Source organism: Neovison vison, chromosome 2 (assembly GCF_020171115.1).
Source record: "Neovison vison isolate M4711 chromosome 2, ASM_NN_V1, whole genome shotgun sequence".
In the NCBI taxonomy this organism is placed as follows: Eukaryota; Metazoa; Chordata; class Mammalia; order Carnivora; family Mustelidae; genus Neogale; species Neogale vison.
In genome coordinates this window covers 30038559-30046165 of record NC_058092.1, presented here as the reverse complement: position 1 = coordinate 30046165, position 7607 = coordinate 30038559, and the positions used below count along the sequence as shown (strand labels likewise).

Genomic DNA, 7607 nt, shown 5'->3' with positions numbered 1-7607 from the left:
GCCACAGAATATATACATGACAGCCAAAGTCCCAAAGGGTGGTATGGGAAGGAGCAGTTCTCAGAGAAATGGTGCTGTACTGAGCCGGCAGGATACTTGGCTCTGGTCTTTCTGTAGCACTTAAACCTGATTCAATCCTGCCATCTTCTCTGCCTGAGCAGCTAAGAGCTGCTGGAGAAAAAAAAAAAAAAACCACACAAACATTTGTAGAAATTTCAAATGGAACATCCAAATGGGAAAAGGTCCCCTAGGCACTGTGATGGTGGTGGGGTGGGAAGGGATGGCGCTAGGTGGGGGTTAAGCATTGCAAAAATTGATTTGATCAGGGGGAAGGGGGCATCTAGGTGGCTCAGTTGGTTAGGCATCTGCCTTTGCTCAGATCATGATCCCAGGGTCCAGAGTTGGGCTCTGTGCTCAGAAGGGAGTCTGCTTCCCCCTCTGCCCCTTCCACACCCCCATCCCCTGCAGTCTCTCTCTCTCAAATAAATAAAATCTTTAAATAAATAAATAAATAAAAATATCAGAACTGAGATTTTGTAGGCACAAATTCATATTAACAAGGTTCAGAAGGAACCGATGTTCAAATCCTAAATGAGAATTTATTAATTTACAAAAAATACTTAAGGGTGTATCAACCCTCCCCAGGGCCTAGTGAGATGGGAATTATTAAAATGCACTGAATGAATAAAGAGAAACTAGTAAACCTATTTCACCAGGGGCCAAGGTAGAACCAGTTTGGTAGACAGAGCCCAGGGGGTCTCCAAGTCACACCACTCTGGTGTCCAGCGCCGGATCTGGCTTCCCAACCCACCACCACCAAAGGCAGAGCGGCAGAGACCACCCTGCTGAGGTTTTTCCCTAGGAGGGCACCGTGGGGAAGGGCTCAGATGTAGGCATGAAAGCAGGACTTGGAGACAGAATGGAGTCAGTACCGGGGCCACAGAGAAAGATCGGAAACTGTCGCAGGCTCCCTGGCTCAGACCCAGGCCCGCGGAGGGGAGGACTCATTCATCCAGGGCCAACCCAGGAGTGAGACTGCAGAGCCGCCTATCCCGGCCCAGACTGGGTGTCAAGGCGGGGAGGGGATTTCATCAGGTTCCCTCCCCGTGGGCCGGGCGGCTGGGAACTTGTTGGGACGATTTTAGTTTGGGGAGGGACGGAGGGACCGCTGGCAGGCCGGGGACGTCAGGGCCGCACAGGCAGCCCCTCGGCCCAGGCATCCTGGAAAGCGGTGGGCAGCCTGTCCTGGCTGGGACAACGTGGGCCTCCCGAGGTAAGTGCGGGGGCTGGGACCTGCGGAACGAGGCCCTCCTTGGGGAGAAGGGGGCGGGGCAGAAAGCGCTCCGGGGTAGAAAAGCCGGAGTCCCGGGTCTGAGCGGGAAGGAGCCGGCGGTGGGACGCTCTTGCCAACCTCCCTTCCGGACTAGTCTTCAGGATGGCCGCTTGGGATCCTGCAACTTTCATTTTGAAAGTAGGATGTCGAGGGGGCGTCTGGCTGGCTCAGTCCAAGGAGCATGGGACTCTTGATCTCGGGGGTCATGAGTTGTGTAGAGATTACTTTAATAAATGCAATCAAATAAACGTACCATGTTGAGTTAGGAGTGGGGGGCTGACTCTGGCTTCTCCCCCAGGGACATGGCGGGGGACCAGGTAATGGCATTCTCCTTCCCAGCCCTGGTCAGTCACTGGCCTTCTCTTCCTTCATCCCATTTTTCACCATAACCAACCCCCCTTCCACACCTTTGTCCCTCAACATTGCCCCCAGTCCCTTCCAGTTGAGCCAGTTCCTAGCCCTCCTGGGCTGGCCGACCTCCCGCGTGCCCCGCACTGGAGACAGCTGCCAGGGAGGACTTCTTCCTGCTAGGCGCCTCCCCTGGGGTTGTTTCCTCCTTCCTGGTGTGGGTGTCTGAGGGATTTCGCTCATTCATGTGTTATTATTCACTTGTTTATTCATCACTGTTTGAGCCTAAACCTGCATTACGGGGGAGGGGGCACAGTCCTCTTAAAGGGACTGGGGAAACTGCTCTTTTTTTCATACACATTTAATAATGATAAGCTGGTGCGCCCTGTGGCATTGGTAAGATTATTTTGAAGTTGACCAGACACTTGGATTCCTATCCCATCTTTCCTGTTCATTTTCTGAGCCCCCATTCCCTCATCTGTAGAGTGTTTTTTTTTTTTTGTTTTTTTTTGTTTTTTTTGTTTTTTTGTTTAAGATTTTATTTATTTATTTGACAGAGGGAGGCACAGTGAGAGAGGGAACACAAGCAGAGGAAACGGGAGAGGGAGAAGCGGGCTTCCCCGGGATCCGGGAGCTCGTGTTGGGCTCAATCCCAGGATCCGGGGATTGTGACCTGAGCCGAAGGCAGACGCTCCACGGCTGAGCTACCCAGGAGCCCCTGCAGAGTGGTATTGTCATGAAGATGGCATGAAAGGGAGCTGGTCAGGCACCAAGCCGGTGCCTGGCAGGCAGTGGGTCCTTAATAAACACCAGTGCTGTTCCTTTCTTCTTTAGCACACCGCTCCCCCTTCCCCTCGCGCGTTCCTGCCCCGAACCTCCGACCGCCACCCCCCCCCCCATAGGTTTGTAAAGATCTCTAAGACAACCCCTGATCTTGAAAGCGCGTAGGCAGACGCGTACACTCACAATGGGTAGAGAAGGGGGAGGTGGAGAAGGGAGAGGGAGGCTCAGAAGGGGTGGGGATGGGGCGGGATGGGGAAGGAGCCTCCCACCGGTCTGAGGTAAGAACACCGAACCAGGGCTGGGACTCCAGGGAAAGGAGATGAAGTTCCCGGGCAGGCTCCCCTGCGGTGTTTCTGAATTTGCAGTCACACTGAGCAAGTGATGGGAACTACTAGTTCCTAAAACCAACTCTGCCTGGCCTCAGGCTAAGGCCTTTTAAATGCGTTGTCTTATCCCTGTTAGATACTACTATTCCCATTTTACGGATAAGGAAATGGAGACACATGGAGATACAAACAGGCTGAGCCTAAGGGGTTGCCTAAGGTCACAAGGCTGATAAACAATGGATCCAGAGTTCAAGTCTAGATCAGACTCTATCCATGCTCTTTGTCCAACTCCTTGCTGTCTTTCCAATTCCTCTGTATCAGAGAGAACAAAAGGACATGATTATTCTCCCAACTTCTTAGACACCAGCTTCTCACTTCCTGTAATCTCCTGCCCTGGGTTGCTTCATCCCCATGGGGAGGGGCACACTCCTTCCTGATTCATTAATTCGTTTACTTATTCATTTATTCATTCAGTTTTTTCATTTATTCACTCACCCATCATTTATTCATTCAAGTGCTCTGTTGGGCACAAGAGGGCAGGGACCACGTCTGTGTGTTCACAGTTGTGTAACCAGCACCTTGGGTGTCCCTAATACAGGAAGGTTTGATGAATCCTTTTGTAAATGGGTCCAACAAACATTTTTTGATGTATTCTGTGGGCTCCCTCATAGGGATTCATAGATGAATGAAACAGAAGTCCTAACCTCAAGACCCACATAGAGGAGATGGTGATAATACAAAGAAGGCCTGGTACCCTAGACAGGAACAGAGGCTGCAGAGGGAACGATGCGCGTCATTTAGTTCCACCACGTCTGCCTTGTTCTCTACTGGATACAGGGCCTAGCCAATGGCAGGCTCATGGCAGATGCCTGTAAGGCTTTGCCGAGGAGGTGTTTAGGACAGAGTCTTGAAGGGGTTGTTAGAAGTTAGAAGTTAGAAATGTTAGAAGAGGGTGTTAGAAGGAGAGGGGCGCCTGGGTGGTTCAGTCTGGTTAAGCGCTCAACTCTAGGTTTCTGCTCAGGTCATGATCTGAGGGTTGTGGGATTGAGCCTTGAGTTGAGCTCCATGCTCACTCAGCACGGAGTCTGCTGGAGATTCTCTCTCTGTCCCTCTCCCTCTACCCGTCCCCTGCTTGCTCTCTCTGTCTCTCTCTCAAATAAATATAATCTGAAACAAAGAAAAAAAAAAAAAAGAAGTTCGCCAGGAAAACAAATTGGGGAAGGAAGATACTCTAGCAGAGAGAGATGCTCATGCAAAAGCCTAGTGGAGGGTGGGAGCTGGAATTGCTAGGAGCTTAGTATGGCCAAAGGGTAGTGTCAATTGAAGAATGAAGGATAAATGGGCAGGACTCAGGCCATGAGCCTTGTTTAAGGAAAATAGATTTTACACCAAGGGTATTGGGTAACCATTGAAGGGATTTAGCAAAAGGAGGACACCATCTGACTTGTATTTCAGAAGTGTGGCTGAGGCATGGGGGGGGTGGTCAGGGAAATGGCACCAAGACCTCTAGGCCTGATAGGGTTCCTCTCTGTCTGAAGAAATGAGCCTTCCTCTTTAGGACTTCCTTTTTAGGACTTCCTAATGGTTCATGAAGGGCCTCCTAACTTGCCTTGTGTTCTGATCTACTGTGCTTCATCTTCGGCTGTATGCTGGGTTACAGCTAATCTATTCTTTCTAATAGAAGTACTGAAATTTACAAGTGATTTACATTTGTATAATCTGGAGCAAATTCTGGGGTATACACCTTGCTGATTTGTGCTTTGTTACGTAAAGGAGAGAGATGGAGTTGCAGGGGGGCACCAGGAATTGTGTTGGGCTCTGTATGTGGCGTGAGAGTTTGTGTTGAATATGGAACTGGATGTGGATAGGTTTCAGAGAATCCGTTTCCGGACCCTCAGATTCCACAGGTATTCCCTCCTGAAAGCAATCTGCTTGACTCGATTTCTTTTCTTTTTTTTTTAGATTTTATTATTTTTATTTTTAGGTAGGTTCCCGCAGCCAGCAGGCAGCCCAGTGTGGGACTTGAACTCATGACCCCGAGATCAAGACCTGAGATAAAATCAAGAGTTGGACACCTAACTCAGTGGGCCACCCAAGCACTCCTGACTGCATTCTTTTAAGTTCTCCTTGTGAACTCATTCCTTCCTCCCTCCCTACCTTCTTCCCTCCCTCTTTCTCTCTTCCTTCCTTCCTCTCTCTCTCTTCCTTTCTTTCTTTGTGGGCTTCATGCCCAAGGTGCAGCTTGAACTCAAGACCCTGAGGCTCAGGGTTGCCTTGCTCCACTGGAACCAGGCAGGAGACCCTAGTTCTGCTTTCATTATTTCCTTTCTCTGGCTTTGCTAGATTTGTCCTGAAACTTTCAGTGGTGCATTGCCCAGGGCTATAAAAACCAGAAGGACAACTGGAGGATGCTTTGTTCCTGAGGGATCAGATAAGATAAACTGAAGGGGTGGTCCCTTACTGCAGACTCTTAAAATTTGCTTTTCATTTTATTTTATTATTATTTTTTAAGTGAGCTCTACACTCAGTGTGGAGCTTAAACTCATGACCCTGAGACTGAGAGCTGGATTCTTCTGACTGAGCCAGCCAGGTGCCCCAGCAACCAGAGGTTTAACAGGCTACTCAAGGTCAGAGAGCTATTATGTGGCAGAATCAGGACTTGAACTCCAGAACCTCCCCTCTAGAATTTGTGCTCAATTATGTCACTCTGCTTTGAATTGAAGTGCCTTAGCTCATTAACTGTGTATTGTAGAATTAATTGGGACCTGAATTGGTTGTCTTTGGATATACTTACTGTATATCACTGCAGATATACTCACTGATAGAAATGTTTAAAAATGAGGGTGGGTTTTCTTACAGACAGAAAATTATTCTGCTTTGGCTAATTGGTTGGACAGCTTCTCAAATTGGCTTTGACAATTGGATTAGATGACAGACGTTTTCCAAAAACTGAACTAAATGTGTAACTCCAAGGTTTAGATGGAAATATACCTAAAGCATAATAAGTCTACACCAGAAAATTCTGTCTTAGTACCTATTTTAACTTGTAAAAAAGAATTTTAGCCATTATTGTAAAATGTGTGTGAGGGTCATAGCTTTTTCAAAATCTAATGCGGATTTGTGTGCAAAACAATGTGAGGACTTCCGGCATATGGCTTGTGCCGTCACTGGCCGTGTGTGTCGGGCTGGGGATGAGGCTCCTGATGAGAGAGCTGAAGTGGCTTGTCCACAGGTAAGCAGAGGCAGAAGTGAAACAAGATCAGGCATTTCTGATGTTGTGATTTCTTTTCCTCCATACTTCGACCTTCTTCGTTTCTTGATGGTTCATTCAGCAAACATTTGCTGAGCATCTACAAATGGAGTAAAAACTACACATTTTCTACTTTTTCTGGAATTTATATTCTAGTAGAAGAGAGTAAAGTGAGTAAACACATCCTATAGTTTTAGATAGTGTCTAGTGCTGGGAGCAAATAAGCAGGGGAATGTGCTAGAATATAGCAAAGGGGTGGGCAAAGGGGTGGGTCAGGGAGGACTTCCTAGGGAGGTGCTTCTTGTTATGAAGGAGGCAGCCTTGTGTATATATGTTAAAGGTCAATCAAACGCAAGTGCAAAGACCCTGAGGCAGGAGAGAGCTTGGGTTTAGGAACGCGAGCTTGTGGAAAACAATGTGGAGGTCCCTTAAAAAATTAAAAATGGAAATAGCATACGATCCAGTAATTCTAATTCTGGGTATTTATTTGAAGAAAACAAAAAAACACTGATTCAAATAGATGTATGCATCCCTATATTTACTGTAGCTTTATTTACAATAGCCAAGATACGGAAGCAACCGAAGTGTCCATCAGTAGACGAATGGGTAAAGAAGATTTGGTATATATATATATAACGGAGTACTACTCTGCCATAAGAAAGAATGACATCTTGCCATTTGTAACAACACGATGGATGGACCTAGAGGGTATTATGCTAAGTGAAATAAGTCAGACAGAAAGACAACTACCATGTGATTTCACCTATATGTGGAATCTAAAAAACAAAGCAAATGGATAAACAAACAGAAACAGAAACAGACCATAAATACAGAGAAGAAACTGATGGTTGCCGAAGGCGAGGGTGAGAGGCGAAATAAGTGAAGGGAATTAAGGGGTTGAACTTCCACTTATGAAATAGGTAAGTCATGTGGATGAAAAGAACAGCATAGGGAATATAGTCAGTAGCACTATAATAATGTTGTATGGTGATAGATGGCAAGTACACCTGTTGTGGCAAGCATTTTGTAATGTATATAATTGTCAAATCATTATATTTTACACTTGAAACCAATATAATATTGTATGTCAACTATACTTCAATAAAAGGATACATATATTTGCATATAAAAGAAAGAATAGAGATGTTGGGGGAAGAGTGGTAAAAGTCCACAAAGAAGGCAGGAGCTAGGTCATGCAGGACCTTGCCAGCCTTGGTAAGGATCCTGTATTTGTCTCGGAGACAGCAAGGAACCGTTGAGAGGTTTTAAGCAGAGTTGCTGTAGTCTGATTTATGGTTGTATTGGTTTGCTTTGGAGGGGCAGGAGTGGAATCTGAGATGGAGAATATTTCAGGTAGGACACCAGCAGTCTATTCTATGGAGGGTTACCAAGATGAGCAATGTCAATGGGAAGACAGAATGGTATGGGATGCCATTCTGTCTTCTCATTCTGATGAGTATGTTGGTAACTATTGCAGTGTTAACAAACCACTCTAAAGCGTGGCAGCTTAAAACAACAATCATTTTATTTTGCCCTGATTCTGTGGGTCTGGAATTTGGGCAGAGTC

At 46.7% G+C, this 7607-nt stretch overlaps 1 protein-coding gene across 5 annotated transcripts in view; it reads left to right on the top strand.

Annotated features, from left to right (window-relative positions):
* Positions 1-1096: 1096 nt before the first annotated feature.
* The window catches only part of RHBDL2 (rhomboid like 2), a 51931-nt gene continuing 45420 nt past the window's right edge, over positions 1097-7607 (top strand). For 2 of the 5 annotated variants that reach the window (XM_044237859.1, XM_044237861.1), the window contains exon 1: positions 1099-1273. The gene's annotated coding sequence lies outside the window, so the exon portion shown is untranslated. Of the gene's footprint in view, positions 1274-7607 lie in introns of all 5 variants that reach the window. The other 3 variants (XM_044237856.1, XM_044237855.1, XM_044237860.1) reach the window with 2 other exon arrangements.